This window comes from Mastigoproctus giganteus, chromosome 6 (assembly GCF_048544385.1).
Source record: "Mastigoproctus giganteus isolate SK-2022 chromosome 6, ASM4854438v1, whole genome shotgun sequence".
NCBI lineage: Eukaryota > Metazoa > Arthropoda > Arachnida > Uropygi > Thelyphonidae > Mastigoproctus > Mastigoproctus giganteus.
This window is the reverse complement of record NC_143580.1, coordinates 171,820,821-171,846,588: the sequence shown is the minus strand read 5'-3', so window position 1 is coordinate 171,846,588 and position 25,768 is coordinate 171,820,821. Positions and strand designations below refer to the sequence as shown.

Sequence of the window (25,768 nt, the reverse complement as noted above, 5' to 3'; positions counted from 1 at the left end):
AAAGATTGCTTCAAAAATGGATAAAGGAATTGTTGATACTAACCATGCATTTGTGAAGAAGATGCAGCCTTGCATTAGTGTTAATTTATTGGTGGTGTGTCATAATTACGTGGGTCCTTATCACATTCATGTAACAAACCGGTATAGTCGGTAAAATCAGGCGCACTTAAAAAGCATGCGAATTTAATACTTTACGCTTACTTTATAATAGTGGTTTCATACCTATTGTAATGTACGGCTCCTGTATCTGGTTTAGACGCACTCCCTTCTCACTGTCCAGGCACGATTGGCAACTACTGATTGATCTTTTTCTTCTGGCAACGTTAAGAACGTGCAGAACAGTGTCTACTCCTGCATTATAAGTTTTAGCAGGAACTCCACCGCTTGACCACCTAGTATTTAAAGGATTTACTTATTATATCATAAAAAGTATACCACTAAATTTTTGTAGATAATTCCTAGATGTTACAGCCGATCCTAAAAAGGAAAAGATTAAATGCTGGAATATTATATTACAAAAATGGCAATCTAGATGGTCCGTCTCCTCCAGGGGAGCTACAGCTATATCTTTTATCCTTCACATCTCATTTACTTCTGATAAGAATGTACAAAGCTGGTTTTTCCTGGACTTGACTCGTCTTACCTTTTAACAGGCCATGGTTCGTTAAATGCAAAATTACACCAGTTGAATCATTCACCTACTGATGCTTGTATCTGATTCCGTGGAGGACTGGTGTCATGTTTTGTTTCTTTGTACGCTCTACCAAGATCTTCGTCTAGAAATATTAATCTTAGCTGATGACTTCTCTTCTTGTAATAAATATGCCCATAATTCAAACCAACAACATTTCATTGCTTTCCAAAACTTTGCCAAGAAATTGTTTGAAAGATGTCATCATCATTGTTCGCCCAATTATTCAGGAACTGCGAATTCTGGAGCTTGAACTATTTAAATATGCCAACAACGCAGGCTACATCTTAAAGACGTTTTGGTAGAATGCCTTTGGCCTACATCTACAAGCATTGCATCGAGGACTGCTGGCACCAAACATCTGTTTGGCGCGCAATCATTTTATGTTGTACTGTCTCTCTTTACATTTTATCTTTTTTTTACCTTCAATTTTTTCTATTCTTGTCATGCGTGTGATTCTCTGCATGCTTGTCAGTGTACTTAAAAGCACTGCTACACTTGGATGGGGTGGGTAGCTGGCTTCTCTGGGTTGAGCCCTTCTTTGCTCCTTTTAGTAATGTGTTCTGCTTGCACCCATAGGACTTGCCTGTGGGTGGGAGTTTTTCTTTTTTTTTTTTTTTTGACAGTACGTGTATAGTTGTGGCCCACCTCATCATGGTGTGGACGGGTACCGGGGACCAACTTTCTAGGTGATCGTTGCTCCATGGTAGAAAAGTGGCCAGAAACAACTTTACAACGCAAACAGCACAGACATAGCACTGCACTCATATCTGGCTATTTTTCAGAGTTCTGTATCATCACAAAATACATACCATAATGGAGTGGAACTGGCTTTCAGCGGCCGCTCTGTATAACACACACACACACACACACACACACACACACGCGCGCGCGCGCGCGAATTAAAACTTAAATACAGTCAGCTAAAAGGATGGTATTGTCTCTTTTCGGGAAGGTCCATGAATAGCTGTTTGCCCACGTTTCTGTTATTACTTTCCAGTGTTCACTGGCTCCACATGCGGGTGAATGGATGAATACACGTTAAGTGCTTATTTTCGTGTTATTCCACGTGCATTAGCACGCAAATAAACGTTTCTAACCAGGTGAGGAAATGCTTTCCACAGTGCGGATTCTTTACCTTATACGCGTGTTTTGTTATTTCATTTGTACGTTTCCTGCATCTCTTATATGCCAATAATTTATTATCAATGCAGTCTTGGTATTAAGGTTTTTTTTTTTTTTTTTTTTTTTTGTTCATTGGCTAGTCGACCTGCATTGATTGTTGCTGCGTAACCACAGTCATTTATTGTCCCTATGTTTCCGGACAAATATCCTTAAGTAACTGAGCCTATAAATAACTAAAAAAAAAAAAAAAAAAAAAAAAAAATCGGAACACATAGACGTCCGTGCGCGCGGAGACTATCACTAAGAGTTAGTTTTAGGCTGCTTCCTACTATGTTTCGGAAGAATAATAATCGCCGTCCGATCCCTAATGTGATATGCATTCCTGTGAATGCTAGTCTTCGCTTGTTTGCTTTGAAAGTCGAACCGAAATGGAGAATCCGCCACTGCTATTCCCCAGAGAAAAAGAACTCTGAAAGACTAAAGTACTTCTCTATGAGCAACTAATTTCTTACTTCGCTTTCCATCAACTTATGTCACTGATCCCTGCACGGATCGACGGAAATGCATTCCATTTCTTTATCTTTCATCATATCCGGTCTCGACGGAGTACCGGAGAAAAGCTGTTCGATAAGATTCTAAAACACACGACACTGAAAGCTTTCAAATGCCTTCAGTCTTTCTTCGCTGATACCTAACGGCCATCATGAGGACCGATAGGCAGAGAGAGCGGGAAAAGGAAATGTCCGTCGCCTTCTTTTTGGCGATCACCTGGAAACGCATCATTTTCATCTCTTCGGATTTGACGCCACTTTCCATTTCTCGCTGGCCTGCGTTTCCAAGACTTTACGGTGGCGAGGACGACATTTCTTACTTTGACAATGCAGAAGGAATAGTATCTGAACACGAGGCGGTAATAATCGAGTGGTTTTCGCATCACGCACTGACGTCATCTTGAGTATATCTTCGTTGTTTGTGTCAAGTGATCGTAGGGAGGAAGTTATTGGCGCAGCATCCGAACTAGTTATTACACTTCTATCCTTTTCATCCCTGCAGATTGGCAAACGTTCGTCCTCTTTTCTACCCTCCCTGTCTTTTCGAGTAGACTTCCTTACTTAGAACAAAGGCGGCCATCAGACATAGCAATAAAGAAATGAAAACGTCTGAGAAATGGAATTCTCACTTCCTGAAGTAAACTACAGTTAAAAGAAACTTTTAAAAATTTGTCATATAGGTCTATTTGTTCCTTGGTGACATTTCGGTAAAGGGGACTATCAAGGGGAGTCCATTATCGATTAATTTAATCTCAGATTGTTAACGAAAAGAATGCTGATTTAATGATTTTTTTTTTCTGTTGTCCATCCCATCTCCAATTCGTTAGAAATTTGTTGTGTGAAGTCACAAAGGAGGTTAGGCAAGCAAAGGCAGATTATGAAAAATCTTTGGCAAAGGATGCAAAGAAAAACAGCAAAGACTTCTTTACTTATACAAATTTTTTGTATAAACTCTAAGAGGAAGAGGATGAATCAGATTGGTCCACTTGATATCAATGGTTTTACTGTAGATGATCATTCTCAGATAGCTGCCGAACTAAATGAGTATTTTGCATCCACATTCAGATACAAGGAGTTATTCAAGGAGGAGAAGAAGGCCAGATGTTTATCAAACTCTTATACAGAGTTAAATGATTTTGTAATAACTCTGAGCAGAGTGGAGGAGAAATTGTTGAAGATAAACATAAGAAAGGCAACTGGTGGGATCTATCCAGTTATATTAAAGGAGGTAGCAAAGAAAGTAAGCAAAGCCTTAGCCATAATTATGAAAGCATCCTTGTATACATATATTAATATTAAAGATATGCCTTATGGAAGGTATATTTACTTTCTCATTTTTTTCATGATAATAATATTTGTAATAGTCTGAAATATACATTTCAGACTATTAGACGCAATTATCTGAAATATGCATTTCGAAGGGTGATTCTCTTATTAGGCGCATCTTTTTTACGATAATCACCCTATATGATTATCATAAAACACGCTGTACTACAAATTTTAGTAACCAAAGGCTATGTGATGAGAACCAGAAGTGTACTTAATTGTAGATTTTAATTTTGCGAAATACATAGAAAGAAAGCTTGTTCCACAGATTAGAAGGAAAAGGGATAAATGAACACTTCTATTAGTTCATTAATAGGAGAAGGTCAGTTCCTAGAATTTGGAGTTGGCTGTGAATGGATGTTAGTAAAAAAATATATTTTCACATTATTGAATGAAGATATAACCAGGAATCCAAATCCAAACTGAGAAGTAAGAGTTATAGACTGGAGTATAGGAAATTTCCTATGACAAGCGAATTGTTAATCATTGGAATCAGTTACCTCCATTGGTAGATAAGGCCAGCAGTTTTGGGGAAATTCGACGGCCAGCTCGACTGGTACCTAAAAGAAGTGTGTGGGAGGCACAAGTAATGAGGTTTTTTTAATAGCTGAAATGAAAGCCTGGCCTCCTTTTTATAGTGAATACTAATATCTGTGGAAAAGGTGTTTGTTAGTGAGCAGTCCCCAATTAACATTGCTCTCATATGGGCAGAGTCTAGGAGTTTAAGATTCTAGGGTGGGAGTTACCTGATAAGTGTAAATAGTATTACACATCAGGCTGAATTTGATATGTGAAAAAGGCAATTTTAAGAACGAATGATTCTGTTTTGAGAGGAAGGAATGAAATGATGCATATTTGTCATGCGATTTGATAGACAACTGAAAACAGGACCAGTACAGATTAGTGCTAGTCATGAAAAATGAGACTGCAGCGTTTAGAGAAAAAGATCCAGATGAATAGGCCCCCCCCTTTCAAATCCCACTGTCCTTTGCGAGTAGCTATGTATTAATAGACGTTATGAAAGGATGCGTCGGTGAACCACTAAGAGTCTGTGGATTGATTTATGGGGACATTTTTGTCACCCCCCCTTGACCACTTTCTCTCTCGTTGGGCTTTTATGGAGAGAGGAAGGAGCTCATTCTCCGACAGACGGGATGAATGATATTTATCATGTAATGTCGACACTTGGAAGCTTAAATATTGGATTATTGAAGTCCAAATGGCCACCTTCTACTTTAAGTGGCAGCCCACACAAAGCAAGGCGGAAAATAAATGGAGCGAGAAAAAAATGAAGTGAAGGGAAGAGCGAAGGAGTGAGTTGGATAAATGCAAATGCAGCTCAAACCGCGATATAGCAGTGTATTGTCTGTAAAGTGCGTGTGTTCCAAAGGTTGGTTTTTCTATTTTCCTCCTGGAAAACAGCAATTTCCAAAACCTTACAATTTTCGCCTCTTGTATGCAATAAATCATTACCAGGATTCGACATAATTCGAATCCTAAACGTTGCTAATGTAATGGCAGAAATCATTTCTTACTACGGTACGATATTAATCATCGGGAATGATAAAGAAAGAGCATTTTTGAACCTTTTTGCTTAAAATATTCTTTCAGTAACGTGTACTGAGTAAGTAGAATAATAGGATCTTATTAGATATGGTTTGTCGATCATACGATAACATTCCTTAATTATAAGAAGGAGAAAATATTTTTTTTTTTTTTATGAAAACCCCAAACACGAAAGGTATCAAAACGTATAGTACTTAGTACCGGGCTTGGGTTGAAGGAGAAGGATGGGGGGGGGGGGGGTGCCGGAAACTTTGCTCTAGAGACTAAACATGGGTTTCACCACTTCAAGCCTCCAATAAGCAAAGTGGTGGTATTTCACCGGTTGATGAAAGTCATCTATTGTGTACATGGGATGTACAATACAAATATCAGCCACATACAACACTAACATACAATATGTGCCCGCCACGGCTAGGGGCATAAATTAATTAGAAATTACGCCAGATATATTTTGAATTTCTGATTCTTTTCCTATTAAGAATTTTTAATCATTCTAATAATAATTCCAACTTGTTGGCGATAAATAGTGATAATTCACTCCTCTGTTTTAGAAGCAACTTAATTGAAAAAAATTAAAAGTAAATCTATGCTCTTTGTCATGTTATTGGCTTGTGGGATCTTTGCTGCTGTCCCCTACCTGGGGGTGGGATCTTTCCTGCCTGCTGACCCCTACAGAGGGGTGGGATTTCAGCAACTGATCCCCACCTGGGGGTGCAGTCTGCACTGCTGACCCCTAAGGGGTGGGATTCCTGGACATGCTGTCTAGTGCTCTACTCTATCACTTTAACTAACAACTCCTCCTTCCTATTTCTATGTGGATGCCTCTAACTATCATCTCCATCTTTCTATCACTATATTCTCCCCAGTCCCTCCTTCCCCATCTTCTCCCTATTTCCACGGGCTTCTCCAGATCATCAGTTCTGGGGTCACCCAGCAGGAGCTAAAAGATGAATCTGGCCTGCCTCTGCGCAGCTAGAGATGTGAGCAGGGGGGCAATCAAACTCGTGTTTATTGTCCCCCGGATGCTAAATCGCCTGACGCCGGCCACTCAACAAAAAAAAAAAAAAAAAAACATATCACACCATATATTCCAACACTATGCACAAACGGCCGGTGATGGCGCTTCCTCGTCACAAGACGACAAAGCGGCGAATGGGGGGAACCCTAGAATCCGCAAAAAAACCCACTAATAATAATAATAAAATTGGCTTGATACGCGGTCCTCGTCTTTTAGTTAATTCAGACTTCAAAGAAACCTCTCTTGATTGTCAGATGTCAACGAGTTACCGCTCTTCTTTCTGAATACCCATTCAAAACTGAAGCTCATAAAATTTGTCTCAACCTAGTTATTACTTAGATATTTGTCTAATCGTCTAGTATAAAATGCCATGCAGTTACCAAGAAATTCTTCCCTCTGTTTTCATTGTCACCTCTTTTCTTTTCCGTCTATCAAATTCGCAGTTATGGCTCTTGTTCTAGGACTGATCATTTTCAACGAAAAATTATTCATGTACTCGTATATTGTTCATCTCCGTTTGATAACGTAAAATTTGGAGGCACAAATCCGTTTATTACTGGAGGCTGTTCGGGGATGGGAGGGAGGAGAATATCGCTGCAATAAGGTGATATAATAATAATATAATACTGTAAAATGATACATTGTAGATATGTAGTCTAGTCTCTTAGCAAGTTCCTTTTAATTTTTAAATCGATAAAAAATGGAAGAAATATATGAATCGAAATATATGAACTTTCCTTTATTGAAGAATGCATTGCATTATGTTGCTTCTAAAATAGACATGCATAATCTCTAATGTTAACGCCAACTTGATAAAGTCGCGTGACAATTGCATCATTATATACATAGCTACAAAATAGGTTTTTTTTTTTACGTGGGCTATAGGTATAAAGAGGAAGAATTGTGTTGTTACAAGAATGAACGCTAATAAAGAATGGAGAAAATAAGGTAACTGCCGTGGGACTGAGACATGTATTTACAAGAAAGTTATCCGTGTGTGAGGGCGATAAAACAGGAAAGGTAAGTTCCTATTTTATGTAGTTATTTGTCAATGAGTCTCCTTTCACTAATTTGCCTCAGTTCAAAAATAGTATTTGTGGCATAAATAATTCGACATAGTTAGCAGTTTTGTTCCAAGGAGGCTAAGTAATTTGATTCCTTTCTCAAATGTGTTATCTGAATCCCTGCAATTCATTTTTCTCGTTAGCCTGTTCCTGATACAGAAGGTACTTAACAAATAACGCTGATGATCAACAAGAGAAGTGACAGTATTAACCTTATCATATGAGACAAATATATATATTCAAGTACCATAAAGATTATGGGGATTAAATATCTCCAACCGGGATCATTCTCTTGTTAACTGATAAGGATTCATTCTCATGGAACTTGTCACATGACTCAAGAATGAAGATAGCGTTTTTTAATTCCATGTTTGGTGACTTTTGCGCTAAGTAATAATCAACAGGGAGATAGAATTCCGTGAATGCACTCCGGCATGTCAATGTGCCTTCTGCCCTTTTACTGCGCGTCGAATCATTCCTCTTGTGTGTTTGAGTGATATTGCATTTTCCAATTTCAGAAGAAGAGCCGCTGCTCTGTCTCACGGAAGATTAAATGAAGACATGCGCTCGAGTATTATTTTAAGCTGATCCTATGGACCGTACTCGTTAGCTGCCTACTACAGCTCTTATAATCCTTCTGGAATACCTATCCCTCAATGGATTGAATCTCTCTCTTCTCTTATATTCTGCATCTTTATTGAAGCTCCGTTAAGGTTAAGAGCATGTTATTTGTAATATTTGATTCTTTAAGTAAACCATTTCTTAAAAATTGATGGATTTTGTAATGTTAGATGTGAAAGTTTAAAGTTTCCGACACACACAAAAAAAGTAGCTTGTATATGTCCGACGCTCTATTGAAACTTCTCGTTGATTGTTTACTATGAGATCGGCAGAGTTGGTAAATCCCAGGCGAAGATGGATTTTTTCCCTTTCAAAATACCCATTTTTCATCCGCAAAGAAAATCCATCAAAGAAAATACTCAGTTTTTGCAAATACTCTAAACTGATGTATCTGTGAGGGCGAGTGATTGCTATCGTATGTAACAGTAAAAATATAAGATAAATAAACCTACTTTTGCTCATATTTTTGGCGCTATTTTGATGCATCAAAATATGCAAAATGACTGCTTTGTGTGACAAAGCAGTTATTCTCGGTTGGCGAACCCGTTTTTACTAGTAGGGAGCTCAATGTTTAATGAATATGCCTTAGCAATCAAATCCTTGTTGATCCTGACCGATGGATGGACCACATTGCGAGATTTCAATCGTAAAGTTTATTGCCACCAAACCTAGAAGTGCTAGATCACATGGCTCATCTGAATATCCTTCATAGTTATAATTTCACTACACTTTAACTTATAAAAGCTATCAAGTCATTGTCTCCCATTGCTGTTGCAGGAGCTGATAGCCTTCCCCAATTCATCGTTAAGTGCCTGAGCTCTTTCATTATTCAATCACTTTGTCTATCTACAATGATATCCTGAAGACTCGTTCGTTCCCAACTGAGTGGAACAGCTATATAGACCTGTCCCTAAGATCCATAATCCATCGCTGATTAAACGTTACCATTCAATCTTTAAAGCTTCAACATTTCCAAAGTTATTTGAAAAAAATGCTGTTACCAGTCCTCACCAAACAGATTCTTGCAAATAAGCCTCCGAACATTCATTACGCTTTTTCACAGTTCGACGACTGCAAACCTCCTCACAATCACAAATGTCATATCAGCGTTCGAGAACAGAATCTGGAATTAGTCATAACTACTTAAATATAGAGGCTGCTTTTAATGCTGTGAATCCCTTCTCTGTGTGTCTTTTAGAATCATACTGTTCTAATAACGATTCCAACTTGGCGTTAACATGGAGATAATTCATTTCTCTGTTTTAGAAGCAACTTAATTGTAAAAATTAAAATTCGACCTATGCTCTTTGTTCTGTTATTGGCTGGATACGTGGCCCTCATCAACGAAGACGTTCTGTGCTTTCTCTCTCTCTCTCTGCTCTACTTGGAAAGTGATTGTCGCGACTTTCCATAGGTAGAAGATGCTATTAGGGAACTGTTACCGCTGTAGTCTCCCAGGGTGACATCCCCTCTGGATTGTTATTCACGGCAATTATATCCCCACTGATACGGAACAACCAAAAAATCGTCTCCTACGCCGATGATCTTAAGTTCTTACCCCAAATTGGGCCCAGTCTCAGCCTCATTTTACCACTAACCACATTAATAATAGTCTAATGAAAATTGCATCTTTTCTTCAGCACTTTGGCCTGACGATCAGCGCTGAGAAGACCAAGATGATGATATTCTCCCCGACGACTAATCCCATGCCGACCGGGCTAGCCAGGTGGGTAAAGTGCCTGCCTGGCAACCCAAAGGTCGCGGGTTCGATTCCCGCCTCGGGCTTGGATCAAAGTACTGCAAAAACCTTGGGAGGTGCACTATGGCCACAGAAGCCGATGCGCCAACAACTACCAAACAAAAAAAAAAAAAAAAAAAAAAAAGACTAATCCCATAGTAATCGCTCGGACTTTCGGTAACAGCCAAATCCCTGTTGTAATTACTTATTCGGACTTAGGTGTAATGTTCGACCCTAAACTCCATTTTAATTACTTGGGATATAAACTTGCCTAACGAGCTTCAAGTCTACGGTGGACAACAAAACAAAATCCGCTGCGTATTAAAGATTCTGGAATCTTAAGAAATACATCAGAACGTTTGTCTACACACTACTATTGTACGCGTCGGAAGTATGGACTTCGGCCACCCTAACAACCAAAAAGCCTCTCATTGCATTTGAATATTGGCCAGTTGGAAGTGTGCCAATTGGAAGTCCAATCTGCCACCGCTAAACAGACCGACAGCATTAACAAATGCAGTGGGGTTCCCGTCTCTCCGAGCTTATTGATTCCGGCGGCTGGTCATTACGGTGAAAATGGTTGGTTGCGGGACTTATTTCAGAACCATCCATATGGGACTCATGCTGCTCGAAAATTCTTCTCCCAGCCTTGCGGACTGCACCAAGACTACCCCCCCCCCCTCAGAATACGAGACTTTTTCTGATGGATCGATTCTTCCCAAAAAGCTTACGGATACTAACATTGCAGAAGGAACCTTTCATTCAGTTTCCATAGTGCGGCACCGAAATGTTAAAATATTATTATTTATTGTTACTGAGATCTTGCATTTATTTAGTGTATGGGGGGGGGATAGCCAACTCGTAGAAATCCCTTTTCCAATAATAGCCCTTCGCACTGTTCTGTCTTTCACTTTCGTAGTGCGATGTAAATCGATATGAAGTATCCCTTCATGAATTGACATGATTTGTGCAATTTCCGTCCACCTCTGTGTCTGTCATCGAGCCCGAAAGATGCTGATAAATTGCGATCCTTCCTCACACCCACCAGTTCATCTTCTTTGCAGTCTCCGAGGCATACTTCTCTGCTTGTCTAAATTCTGCATCCCATTACTATTCTGATAAGAATCGTTTCGTCAATGTCTTTATAATTCAGTGCTTTGTCAGGTATTTTCTATTTCTTTATCCCTCAAAAAGTTTCTCTCTTGTTTATAGTGATTTTGGCTGTCAGCATCTCAAATGACACTATCATCAATCAACTGTTAAAATGGGCTCCGTGCCAGACCAGATTATTCCTCAAAAGAAACTTGTCTTCTCTATGGCAGATACGGTAATAAGAGAATGAGTATGATTAGGGCGTTTGAATGGTATGTCACTTGGCTACTTAGTTGGTCTCTCTACTGGTCGGTGTCCGGAATCTGGTTCTTTACCTCAAGGAAAGAGGGAAAATACACAATATTATACATCAGTGGCTTTCAACCTTTTAGGACCGCGAATTATTTCGCAGGCCACTGACTTAAGACACCTTACCAACAACAAATTGTCTGGTTTGTAACGGTACAAAGCATTATTTTGCTTCGCTAAGAAGTAAATTTTATATCACGTTTACAGGATGCCTCTAAATGTGATATCCTGGAGTCCACATAATGCATGAAACCCTACCTATTTTTAAAATTATTTTGTGTGAGCGAAAATTCGCCCAGAATATTTATTTAAATGATGTCTGTTGGATAGTTTGATACCACTTAATATCCTTCACCACTGTAATTTTGTCTGCGGTAACAGCTGTTCGGAGCGGTAGCCAGGAATGCGAAACAGATGCCTACTAAATCCTAATGACATTCAAGGTTGCCACCAAAACTGATGACGGGGGGGGGGGAACTATGTGGTTGATAGAAAGCACAAGTGCAAAGTGTGTTAGTTGTCTGACGGCACCAGGTTTTTCCCCCATCTCCGCGTTGTGTACTCTGTTTGGGTAGCACAGAATTCTGTGAAGGCCAGAGATTTAAAAAGTGTGTGGGCAGTGGACGGATGTCTAGTATTGTGTCCCTTTGTTCTTCTGACCATTTAGCCGTTGGGCCCCTGTTGGAACCCACCGTCACCGCACTTGGCCTCGGGGAGGCAGGTCAGGTACCCAGTAGATTTTTTTGTACTCTGGCAAGCCCTGCCACCTAGTTTCCAAAGATTTTCAGTGGCAAGGGCCTATGTGAAAAAAATAATAATAAAAAAGGGGGTTAACGCTAGAATATAAAAGGCCAAGAGAGGTTTAGGTAAGCATGGTTTAAATTTGGACGTTATTAATTGATGAGTTGCGTGGGGTGTACACTGCGAGTTAAACAGAGCAGGGGAAGAGACTGAAGACTGGGGAGAAAACATAGAGGTATGGGAATGATAGAGAAGGCGACACAAGAAATTCAGTGAGGCAGGCCTCACCAGGCGGAAGAAGGGGGATGGCAGGGGGAGTAGACAGGAACCTATCTCCTTCCCACGGCCGGGGAGAAGAGTAAAAGAAAACCAGGCTAGAGTGCTCGGTTTGATTGCCAATGTGGCTTCTGGCAGAAAAGCTGCTGGTATCTCCAATGTCTGGATTTGGAGTCTTGAGTGGGATCAGGTACCGGTTGATCTTGCCTGCAGATTCAGTTGCAGATATCAGCCCGATGGAACTTGGATGAAGGAAGTGAATTTCAGTTCAGTTGAGCTTCGATGAGGTTGCCGGTTGATGCTACTGGAGAGGGGTGCCCAGAATCTGTCTCAAGTTGTTGGTAGTGGTGGTTTAAAAGGCTCCTTAGTGTTCTTCGTCTGCTGAAGACATCCTGTGCAAAAGTGGTGAAGTATTTATAATTGCCATGGGTATGAATTAGTATAGTATATGTTCTTGGTCCTTTGGCAAATTAATAATCTTTGTGATCAGAATAGATCTCAAGTCTTCATAGTTAGGACAGTCATACATTATATGGTGCCAAGATTCATCAGTGCCACAGTGGCAGCGTGGATCATTTATGATGCCCAGAGACGCTAATTTTCTTGTATCGACCCATGGCCTGTGAGGAGATACGTTATGTACAGGCCAGGGGAAAACCAGCTTGGGGCTTTTGGGAACGTGAACGTTACTTCAGGGATGAATTTCTTTGTAATTGCTGCCTTAGTGGATGTCGTCGATCTATCCCGCTAGGCTTTCTGCAAGTGTGCGAGAAGGCGCCTTTTCTCTGTCTTGCGATTGATTGATGGGTTGGTGGCGAATCCAATGATGGCAGTGGAGATTCCTTTGGACAGATGATACAACATGCTGCATCTAATTATTTCAAGGTCTACAGGGAGGACTCCAGCGAGGGCTTGGAGAGCAGGAGTGCTCATCGTGCAGCAGGCTCTGATGGTGGTAAGTAGTATTGCTCTTTGAATGGTGGCTAATTTCTTCTGATTTGTGACAATAGTTGCCCGGTGATACCAGACCCCCTGCAGCATATGAGATGGCTGGAATAAAGACTGCTTTGTAAAACAGGGCTAGGGTATGTCGTTTAGACTCCAGTCCCTGCGAGTGACCCTTGCCACCAATGCTGTGTAATTTCTTATCTTCTTTTGGATATACTGTAGGTGTTGGAGGAAGGACAGTTGAGTCTAGGATTACACCAAGATGCGTGGTTGTTATGGCATTGATCTTAATCTGCTGTGGTCTGGTTGAGCTTAAATTCCCTTTCAGGAGGATGCTGGAGGTTTTCTCAGTCGAGATTGTCAGGGTGTGCTGGGTAGTCCACTCTTGTAGCCAGAGTGCCCAGTTAGCAGAAATTTCAAGCTGGGCTCTTGAGCTGGCAGGCACAGGAAAGATCAAATCGTCTGCATAGGCTTCGGACTTAACATGCCCAAGATCTTGATTTAGGAACTGGTCCAGGACCATGTTCCAGAAAGTTGGTCCTAGGACCAAGCCCTGTGGGCATCCCCTGTGGATCTTTCTGATCACTCTGGAGTAGGGAGTCTCTACACTGACAGATCTGTCAGTAGATAGCTTTTAATGCAGGAATAGAGAATTTGAGGAATCTGTGCTTGCCTGGGCCTGCCAAGGACGCTCGGCCACCAAAGTGAGTCGAACGCCCCGGCGAAGTTCAATGCAATTACAATGAAGTATTTTTCAGATGTGGATTGAGCAGATGTCAGGATATTTAGTGCATCTACTGTCGAGCGCCCCTGACGGAATCCATACTGGTTGTCGGCCTGTAGATTTGTGTTTGTATAATACCTGTGAATTCTGAACACGATGAGTCTCTCAAAGAGTTTGCTGAGAACACTTAGGAGGGCGATTGGTCTGTATGATGTTGGCTATTGTGGCGGTTTATTCAGATTCTTGAGGAGAAGTCGAAGATTAGTTGTCTTCCAATCAAGTGGAAAGGATCCTTTTGCCGGATAGTGGTTGAAAAGATTCAGCAGTAAGTATGGCTTGTAGTTTGCTACTCTTCTGACAGTCTCGGGCTCCAGAAGGTCAGGACCTGGGCATTTCCTATCCTTGAGTTTCAATACTGCTCGATGAAGTTCCTCCAGGGTGAAGGGCTCTTCGGTTTCTGCCTGGTGTAGCACTCATTGGAGGCACACAGTTGGGCTTGTATTAGTGTGAGGTCAGAGATTGAGGCTGGAAAATGGTATTCAATATGTTATTAATTGACTGCTCCCAGGTAGTGGTTATTGTGCCTTGTGGTGTGTGAGAGTGGTTGTCAGAACCTCCCCCCTGGGGAATTTATTGGTGGTAATTATATTATATACAACCCCCCCCCAAGGGGTTGTATATTCCCAAGATGTCCTTTTCCATTGGCGGATTAGAGCCGTATAGGTGTTCCTGGCTATTCTACATTGTTGTCTCAAGACCTCCACCTCTGGCTGCGGCCATGATCTCCTTGCTCTTTGAAAGCTTTCCTTTTACTATTTACCTCTCTTCTCTTTTACTATTTACCAGGGAACAGCGCTGAGGGGCGGATTTTTTCGTTTAAAGGTTGTGGTACAGGCGTTTATAATGACCCTGGTAACAGTTCTCTGGTGCACTTCTCGATTCAGCAAATTACAGTCCCCCGCCGGGAGTTGCATGACAGATGTCCAGAGCTGCTATAAAGTTGCCCCAGTTAGCATCTTCTATTTTAAATCTGTTCAGTGTGAGTTTGGGATTCAATGGTTGCTGTTTGATTCTAGACATTTGTAAGGTTATGGCCTGGTGGTCCGAGGTGGCCCAGGTCTCATGGACACACCAGCCAGAGATGTAGCCAGCCATCTGTCTGCTAGCCAGGGTGATATCAACATTTGATTCCCAGAGAATGGATGAAAATTTTGGAAAATTGTGTGGCCTATTTAATAGGGTAAGCTGTGAATTGGAGATAAACTCTTCCAATCACTGCCCATTATGGGTGTCACTATGTCATTAGACTCCGAAAACCAAACAGGAGAGCTGCAGTTTACATCCGCCCCCATGATAATTTTCTCATCGGGAAAGAGGGCCGCTATGTTTTCCAGATACTTTATTGTTGGTAGAATATCCTCTCCAGGTCTGTTATATATAGAAACCACATAAAAGGTTCCAAGGGGATCTATGACATTCACGTACACTGCCCAGGATGTGCAGAGACTTGATATTTTGGTGATGGTGGTGAGTTCTGGGTTCCGGACTACAATTGCTGCTCAGGGAGTTTCATTATCTGTTTGGATTATTTTGTATGCAAGTGGGTAACCCTGCACTTGCTTGGCATGGGTATAAGGTTCTTGAAGGATCATGATGTCGATATTTTCTTCATTTATAATTGCTTTTAGCTGGTCTGGAGCTACCTTGGCCCGTTCCGCATTAAGTTGGATGAATTTGATCTGCTGGGTGTTGAACTGTTTAAGGCGTAGGCCCATAATCGATTCTACTTTGTTGTGTTCGCTTTGCGCTTAGATAAACTGGCCAACTGTTGTCTCTTATTGAGTGATTATGAGGAAGTTTTGAGCTTTCGCAATTTGTGCAGACAGGCTCGCTGGTTTTTTGGGGGCAGTCTTTATACTGATGACCCTTTTGGGCACTGCCCACAGGTTGACTCAGCCTGAGTGCAGGTGTGTGTGGCGTGGCCACTTTGGGACAGCCACGTGTTCTTTAAAATGATGGCTTCCCCAGTCTATATATATATATATTGTCTTGATTTTTTATTGTAGTCTAAGCTGGGGTGGTTAACTCCACCAGCCAGTTGACAATGTTATCTGACTTAGACTTTTTATGAAATTTTGGCTTAATAAGCTCTTCTGGGGCCGAGTCAGGGTGAGACGCTTGCAGGTTACGGTAGTATAGTTCCTCGATGATTTGCATAGGTGTGGAGTCCTTGCTTACATCAAATATGACTACTGAGGGGCCTTTTTTCTTCGGTTGTTCTGCAGTAAAGGCAAGTGTCGAGATGGCAGGATTTTTTATGATGTCTTCTATTTGTTTTGATGTTTCAGTTTCGATCAGTACCCCAACACGTTGGGTCTTCCTGATCGATTTAATTCTTGTAGTTTTAAAGCGCTCCTTCAGTTTATTGACGACTGTATTCTTGACTTCCTCGCTAGTCTTCATTTCTTGGTTGTCAATAGGTTTTAGAATAACTAAATTTGGCGTTTTTAGTAATGTTTTTCTTTTGGTTGTCGGACCAGAGGCCTCATTATTCGCCTTGGTAGCTGTCCTCAGCGCATCTGCGTACGAACGAGGGCGCTGTTGCATTTGGTTTCCTCGTACCTCCATATAAGCCTCTAATTTGGCCGCAGCCTTCTCGCATTCGATGTGGTTATTTAACAGTAAGTATTCCATTTTTGACCAGATGGTAATTATATTTCCTCTCAGGGCTGTAGTTATGCGATTACTGGAGTCAGCCATAAGTTCCTCCAGTTCCCATCAGAAAGTTTTGACCCAGTCCATGATAGGGTCATCAGGGAGTGTTGGATGGATCCAGCGCTGTAGCATTGTCATAAGGTGTATTTGGTTGCTCTTCATGGTCGCCCCTGTTTCTTGCAGTCTCACTGTCTTGCTTCCTGCCACTTTCGGGGTTATCGGTTTCGCCTAATCGTGACTCCTCGACAGACGAGTCCGCAGGAGTGAGAAATATTAAGTCGCTTGTTGTGCTGTCTCTCTGTGCGTTGTTTTTATCCGGACTTGGCCCGCTGCTTTTTGCACTGACTGCAGAAAGCACAGTGGAAGACCATGCATTTGTATCGGTTAAAACCAGGCAAACCATGATGCTTTTTATATACAAATTCACCATTGTAAAAAAGGCCTACGTTCTCTGGATTCATTACGAAAATTTATTTTGTTTCTCAGAGCAAACTAAACATAATTACAATAATTATGTTTAATTATTATTGTAATTATGTTTAGTTTGCTCTGAGAAACAAAATAAATTTTCGTAAATTCACCATTAGAAATCCATCCACCATAGAGCATGTGTGAAACTGGGCTGATTTGCCATTCTGTAAAGAAAAGTTGTGAAAATTAGAACTGATTTTTTCACAATTTTTAGTAACTTTGAAAACATGCCACATCAGGTGTTTTCGTTATCCTTGAATGCCCATTATACTTGAGAGAACGACAGATAGCTTTATCTTCACATCTATATTCCTCTAATCAACTTACTTTAAAGCAAATTTTCGGAGATCGGCCGGATATAAATGATCTCTTTACCTTCCTGAGAACGATAAACGAATACCGTTTGATCTTAATCCAGCTGTTTAGTATATCTAAGTCTGTACCAATTAATTTTGTAATCGGTGCATTGTGGCCTTAGTAGCCCTTGAACCAATAAATCAACAAAGAACAACATGAGGTTTTTATATTTAAAAAAAAGAGAAAAGTTTGTTTATACTATGGGACTACTATATAGTCAGTGGGGTTTACAACATAGACAATACAAGATGGTGGAAATCCGTGTCATGTTCTCCGAACCATTCTTGCACGATGCGCTGTTGCATTATTATCCATAAAGTGGGCGTCACCTTTGGGATAAAAGTGTAACATTTGATACAAAATGCAGGTACTCCCTGAATGATATTCGATCTTCCACCGGTATCATCGGACCAAGAGGCGCCTCCGTAGCCAGGTGGGAAGGAGCAGCAGTGCGTAGCACACGCTTCTTGATTAGATTGGGGTTCGAGCCCGTCACCACCAGATGCGGAAAGGTCAGGGAATGACCACCGCATATCCCGGAGCAATATGGCCTTAGTTGCTAATGCTCCTAAAAACCAAATAACTAACTAACTAACAATGGATCCAGTCCGCGCCAACAAAACATTCCTCATACTATGATACCACCTCCAGATGCTTTGGATTGTCTTAACAAGGCAAGCAGCGGCTATTTTGTGAGGTTCTCGCCACACTCTCTGCCTACCATCAGTGCAAAACAAAATGTATCATGATTCGTCTGACAACGTGAGTTTCTTCCATTGTTCCGCTGTCCAAACCAGACGTTCTCGCCCCACTGCAAGCGGATTTTTCTGTTTTTCTCTGAAACAAGTGACTTTCGAATAGGCAGACTAATACGTAGGCAGGCCAATACAATTTTTTTTTAAATTCTCTTCACGTGATACAGGTTGAAATAGGGTAGTTCTGGGCTCGGTTAAATTTAGCTGTTATTTGCTGCACACTGGATGTTCTATTTTTCCGTACAGTCCCCCTTAGAGTACGACAGCTTCGTTCTTGAAATATTGTTTTTATGATATATTTACGCCTTTGAGATGTGGAAGAACCGCTTGATTTCCAGTGATTAAAAACCTTTGACATGGATTCTTTTGGGAAATCAGTTGTCTTTCGTTTTTTTTTCAATTGTGGTTCCTGCTAAACATGCACCCAGATAGCCTTTTTCAAAGTCTGATAGATCACATTTCTCCCATTCTTGCTTCAAAATGCTGCAGTCGAACAACCTGTGTAATCTTTATACCAAACGTGGCAACACGTCTTCACCCCGCATCAGTTTTCTTTGTATCTATTTGTATTTATTCGCATTTTTTTCTATGTGTGACTGTCTGTATTCTTGCGTGAAACTTGCTTGGCATTAACTTCCATCTCAGTTGAATTTCCAGAGGTAGGTCAACAGACTGACCTGCAGTGGGTATGTATGCTTTTCATCCAAATTATTTTTTAGGGTTGGGCCTATCTTAGGCCTAGGCAAACTAGGCACGTGTCTAGTTTGCCGTACTTTGAGGGGGCCCGTAGATGGCAATGGATACAGCCAAAATCGGCGATATCCAGTAGCGTAACCACCAGCATGAGTGGTCGTGTTCCTTATAAAATTTGCTTAGTAGCATCTAGTCAGAATGCGCGTGCCGCCGATATGTTCAGATTTGTATATATTTTCTTAGAAATATATGCAGATTTATTTGCTTTACATTTTTATATTGATTGTGTAATCCTAATTTTCCGACGACCCCTATGCCCTATGGTTTTTACTACTGTATTGAAGTAGGACGTCGAGTCCCCGGAAAATATTTCGCCTCGGGACCAAATATTCCAAAGAAAGGCCCTGCTTATAATAAACATTTTTCAGGGGCCCAAAACAAATTTTTCCTATGGCTTGCATATCCTGAAGTTAGGCCCTGGATCCAGAGATGATTTGGAAGTCATTACGACTATTTGGATGGTCTGTGTTCAAGCTGTTAACGGCTTGTTAACGCCGTAACGTTGTATCGGCTTGAACTCAAGAGATAAATAACATGAAAAAATAAAGTTATTAACGCTAGATTAACAATATCATAGACACGCTTTTATTATTTCTAGCATTTGCGGATAAGATGAAGTAAAGAGCAAATTATAAAGAGAAAGCAAAGCATGAAGAGAGAGTACATAGTTTGGAAGGAAAAAGTTTTTTTAAACATTACAGCAGAAAACAAACATTAGTAAATATCATTGTAGGTAGACAAGAAATGTTAAACTTATAATATAGAGTAGTTTGTTAATCTACGTATGTTATAAATAGTATTTAATAGGCAGAGCAGCGTTAGCATCTGTTTGCAATAGTTTGGATTAACAAAGCTGACGAATCCATCTTGGCGTAGATCCCATGCGTTTAAAGCAGAAATAGTCTCTTTTCTTTTCGTGATTTTGATTGTTAAGGATAGGGATATTTTAAGCACGGTGTAAAAGGCATTTATCCTCAACGCATGGCCTGTGTGTTTTTTTCGTGTTTCATCCTAGAACGAATGTTTGGGAGTTGCGCCAGCTTCGGACACTCAGCCTTTGGCACCATATATAAAGTGCTACCAAAAATTTACAATAATATTTATGTAACAGCGCTACTGACATTAATACAGATTTATCTATCTAGGATGTCGTGCGTTGCCTTAATCAAGTATGTGAAGGTGGGTACAGCGTGTTCATTTTTTTTTTTTTTTTGACATTAGCCTAATCGGCACGATGCATCACCGTCTGAAACTGGTTTGGAGAAGTCTGAGTTCGATTCCCGTCGACAACTGGATTTTTGAAGTCCTTCTTTATGAGGTTGTTATTAGCCGATCTCAAGGCGGAGGGTATAGGATTTCTCCATTGAGTTATGGGCCGTTAACTCTCTCCACACACACACAAATGCAACATGAACTAGAAGTGAGTGTATAGTATGTATTAATAATGTTCAGTCGCGATTCATTTCTCCATAGCTCAGATATCAAGGCATAACATGTGATACACATATTAGAAATGACTGGCATATGCTGCGATGTCCGCTGCTTCGACTATGCGTAATTCATTTGCACAAAGCAGAAAAATGACTTACTTTCATTTATCTGGCAAAGCGAAGATCCCCTTCCACAAGATGTCTTCTTGTTAACAAAAAGAGGTAAATCTATATTTGTAGTTGTGCGTTATCTAACACAGAATAGAAATGAACTCAGTATCAAAGTGATAGAATGGCTTAGTTGACCCATTTCAATCAGTTGATCAAAGGAAAACACTAAGTAACACATTGAATGCATGGGAAGCACCCGAATAACTTACTGATTTCTGTTCAATTTAGTTTCTCCCTGGAAAATCACTCCACAGACCTGTCCTGTGGAGACCGTTTACCAGCACACACCATTCTCCCCGCTCTCTTTCCAATCCTGCAGCCCACATAATCACTCTGTCAACAATCTATTCATAGTGTAACGAGGCACACGTAGCACTTATTTCGTATGTAGCGAAAAACCTGTAATCAGTTAAATAGTGCATAATTAATTGAATAGATTATTTATTATATTAACTTTCAAATCGCCTTTTATTACTTCCGAATCCAAGAAGTTTCGTTCAATTATTTCTTTGCCGTTCTGTTAAAATATTACTTACAATCCAGACGATTATGACAGGTAAAATTATGCCATACATTTTTGTGGGATAATTTATTAGATTTTAAGAAAGACATTTTTAGTGCAAAAAATGGGGCCCACATAAGTTCTTTTCAAGACAATTGTACGACATTTCGGTGCATGAAAATTCGCTGTATGCGACAATTCATTGCATGACAGTTCGCTGTATGTGACAATTTAGTAAAAGACAGTTGACTGTTGCGACAATTTGATGTATCACACAGAAATCAGAAATTAACAAAATCAACGAAGTACAAGTTTTAGGAAACAAGAGACATTTTGGTGACTTATAAAGGTGGAATGCAGAAATTTAGAAAAAAGAAAATGTTTTTTATCCATTTTTTTTCCCTATAAATGGATTCACGCCAATCCTTCTCATATGCAGGTTGGAAAGTGATTTTGCATGCCTATTTTAGTAAGATTCAGGGCTGTAGTGTTGAGTGTACGCTGTATACCCTCGGATTTTTTTAGGTGAATAGCGTATACTATCTGGTTTTTGAAAGACGTTAAAAAATAAAAATATTTACTGAAAATTAAAAAATAAATTTATGAAAATTTGATTCTTAGCAGTACTTATAGTTTTATTATTTTTAATATATACCGCATATATATTAAAAATAATAAAACTATAAGTACTGCTAAGAATCAAATTTTCATAAATTTATTTTTTAATTTTCGGTAAATATTTTAATGATAATTTTAAATATTAAAATATACTCTCTGCATACGTGTAACTTTACAGAGTATACCTTCGGCTAATTTTACAACTACAGCACTGGTATGACTCCGTCCATACTGTTACATTTTTAATCCAGATAAGGTTATTTATTAATTTTTTAACATACCTATTCAGTTGAATCCTGTTATTTTCCAGGAGCATCAATTGATTGAGGGCTAGGGAAGCCTACCGCCTATCTTTAACTCATTCACGGCGACAGCCTACTAATTTCTTTCAATAAAAACTATAGCGCTGGGTGCAAACCGAACGTCAGAATATCACCCATCCCGTATTCAGTAATGATCTCTGCTTTTAGTCTCTGAAACACATCCTTTACGGATGTGTTTCAGAGACCAAATGCGCATGGGGAAAAATGCGCCTTACAGACATGTAAAGTGCGAACAAGGTTCTCCTGCATCCCAATCTTTATTCTGTCCGTAGCACTTTCTTAATAAGATCCCTCTTAAAAAAAGTAGAATGTAGATTAAAAACGAAGGCGGATAGTACGCTCCATCAAAGATATAAAATATCAAGACAGTATCGTGATCGCTAAAGTTACTATTTACAGCATTGCACGTTTAAAGGTTTGCATTTTCTGACTTGCCTTGCCATACACCGAATTCTTCCAAAGAATTCACTGAATTGTCTAGCCACCAATTGTTTTTTACCAAATTGTCTCGTACCAATTTTTTGCATGCACGAACTGTCGTAAAGGAATTGTCTCTTGCAACGAATTGACGTGATCTCTAAAAATCATATCTTCTTTAAAAAAACACGGATAGCAAAATAGTCAAACCCTTACAAGTGACTCCAACGGAGTCACTTATAAGGGATTGTGAGATTTCACCAAGAAGATTTCACCCACTGTGAGATTTCACCCACTGTGAGATTTCACCAAGAAGTTCACTTCTTGATGCCTCAAAAAACCAAAGCGGTTTTGACCATTACAGATGCATCAATCCTGATATAACCTCCCTTTCTTGAAACCAGGACAATGATGATAGCTCCTTCCTTGCCCATAGCATTATAGCCTTAGATGCTAATGCGCCATAAAATCCTAAATCCTTGCCCACAACCAACATTTCACCGTGGCCTATAACATTTCCAATGTTCAAACGCAGAGTAAAGCGTTCATGTCAAGATGAATCTGTTACCAGTTGGGTTGGATATCAAGCCTACGTTTGCTTTGGATTATGGGGTGCAGGTGGAAGGTGATTGCTTTGAAGACAAGATACCACATTTTTGCTTCATTTCATGTGCCCCTGAAACAATATATTGTGCTAGACCTTGAGCGATTTCCCTCGGGGACTCTGGTAAAACCTCATTTGGAGAGCAATTTTGAGCTGGGAAGGTGTATCAGTCGGAATGTTTACGTAGCTTAGCACACTACAGTCTCTTCACCTGCAATTATTGCTTAATCTCTCCAGTACGATGCTTTCAACCACTGGAGGCTCCAGGAGAGGTATGGGTGTAGCTTTACTCTATAAAGATATCTTTTTAATCGTGAAAACCAAATATAGCCAAACACATAACTTTGGTGTCCTGTGTGTAACCTCTGCCAAGGAGGCACAAAGAGTAAAAGTCTGTGTTGTACCCCCAGACCACCACTGTAGGTACGAGAATGGAGCTCCACATGTGGTTGGCAAGGAGATATAAAGGGTACAAGTCTGCGTTATACCACTGTAGGCACGGGAGGGACTTTGTTACGTAATGGAGGGAATCCATAACGTAACCAAGGTGGTCGGTATCATAAGAGAATCATTGTTTTATTTCTGGAAAGGAGGGGAGGAGTTTGTTCCAACAAACAAACGAATCGAAGAATAGATGCTATTCCAGACACAGTATACTGTCGCCTCATGGTCTTATTACTTTGGTTTTATTTTTTACTTGTTATTACACTAATGTGTAATAACAAGTCAGAAATTTAGATTATACTTGTATTTTCTTCGCCGTTGTAAACTGTAGTTTGCCTTTAGATTGGCTGCAGAACATCTTCTCCTTAGCTTAATAGCATTTTTTCCCACTTTTAACTCTTTTGGAGAGGTCTAGGTTCGATTTCTGTCGGAGACTGGATGATATTTCTCCTTGTGATATTACTGTTTTTTTATCCCTCACAACGTGCAAATCGGAACATAAATAACATTTCTACAGAAAAATTTCTACACCGTAGAAATAACAGCAAGAATAAGGATTTTATTTGCACAAAAGTGACACAAAAACTCATAGAGATAATTTTTGGATGCGGATTTTGGGCGTGGCGTTCTGTATTTTATACACTATTAATATCTGAAATTTACGTTCACAAATCAGCAGTTCATAATGCAATTTAAGTAACATTGTAATACAAGTTACATAATTTGATCCCTTGGGGAAAACATTGTTTGTAAAATTTCTTAAAAATAGAAGTGGAATTCAGTGTACAGAGTTTATTTTTATGCGGTTGTTTTCAAACTTTTATAAATTCCTTTAATGGTTGGTTTTATCATCTTTACTCGAACTTCTTAGTACGCTACCAAGCGAATGATTTCGAAATCTCATTCACTTAAAATGTTTTCTTCGTATCTTGTATTCGATACGATTCCAGCAAGTAGCATCTAGATGCGATTTTATCTTCTGTTGAATGAATGAAGATTCAACCCAAGGGAGCGTAAAAAACCCGAATAAGTCTCTTTCATGGAATAAAAACAAGCGTTTCTTGAACTTGCGAAATATTTGTCTTGAAGAAAGTCTCGAGAATGGAGACTCGCAAGACCACATCGTAATCTTCTAATTTATTTCTAAATTACGTGGTCCCATTAGGATCGCTGTGCCGTGTTTTCATCAGGAAATGTTGTGGAGGTAGAACAAAAAACAGTGAATATGAGGATCCACTGATCATTTTTTTTTTTCAAACAGAATATTACGTGGCAAAAACTATTAAGATGAACGCAAACGCAGCCTCTTACTGTATGTGCGCAATCATCGGATTGCGGCTTGCGCAAATACACATGGTAAGGCATTGGTTGCAACATTCCTAGCTGCATCTGTTTTAAAATCAAACTCGTAACGTGTTCTTTGTCTCATCCATTAACCTCCATCTTACTGACACAAGTGTACGAAAGATTACTCACCATACTTGAGACTGAAATAGTTTCCCTCCCTTCCTCCTCCCCATATACACACACGTGCTATTCTCCTCATTAACTGCACCAAAGAATAAGCAATTTACTTCGTGCTTTCAGGAAATTACCTCCATCCCACCAGGAAGTTCCCACCATTTAATAAAGGCTACAGGGAACATCCTTAACAGAGAAAATGGACCTTTGTTTTGCTTGTCTCCACCTCGATGAGCTTGTTGAAGTCTGGCATCACCAGTGATGAAATAGCTTCTACTTACAGTCCTGACGTTATTTTTCTTTTGCACTTTCTAGATGTGATAATTATTTACTTTAATTATTCACTACAGCTAAAGACCACATCGTAATCTATTTTTTTTTTTTAAGGAAAAGTAACCTTTCGCAGTTCTTGCTTTCGTTTGTCTTTCTTGTCTCATATAATTGTAAATGTAATGACCTGCTACTTTTTTAATAAGAAGTGTCGCTCTCAGTTTGTGGGAAAGTTTTTTTTTTTTTTTTTTCGTATTGATAATGGAAGGTTATAAACAAAAGAAAATGAAATCTAAAATATTTGATAAGATCGGTATATTTATTTTCAATTAGCAGGAAATACGTCTTTCGATATAAGCGGATAAAATAGAAGTTTTTCTCCTAATTCCAAGGTTGCGATATCCTCACGGATGTTATTTTGATTTACCCAATTAAATATAAATGGGATACTTTATTTTGTTAATTCTGTTGCTGTGACCGGGTCCTGGCTGAGATCTGGGCAACTTTTTTTGCATAAACTGAAGGGAAAAATGTTTTTAAACATTTTTGTAATGAACTAAATTTTAATATGCTCTTAAATAAAGCTCGAAATGATTTTCGAGCTTTATTTAAGCTCGAAAATTTTAAACCAAACTTTATTTAAGTTTGGTTTAAAAGTAGGGTTTTAATTTTAAGGCAGCAAATGGA

At 39.7% G+C, this 25,768-nt stretch overlaps 1 protein-coding gene across 2 annotated transcripts in view; it reads right to left on the bottom strand.

Annotated features, from left to right (window-relative positions):
- The window catches only part of LOC150084747 (transmembrane protein 151B-like), a 73,477-nt gene that overhangs the window by 35,659 nt on the left and 12,050 nt on the right, over positions 1-25,768 (bottom strand). Inside the window, exon 1 of one of the 2 annotated variants that reach the window (XM_090375490.1) lies at positions 223-335. The exons of the other annotated variant lie outside the window; for it this stretch is intronic. The gene's annotated coding sequence lies outside the window, so the exon portion shown is untranslated. Of the gene's footprint in view, positions 1-222; positions 336-25,768 lie in introns of those variants that run through there. 2 annotated transcript variants of the gene reach the window in all.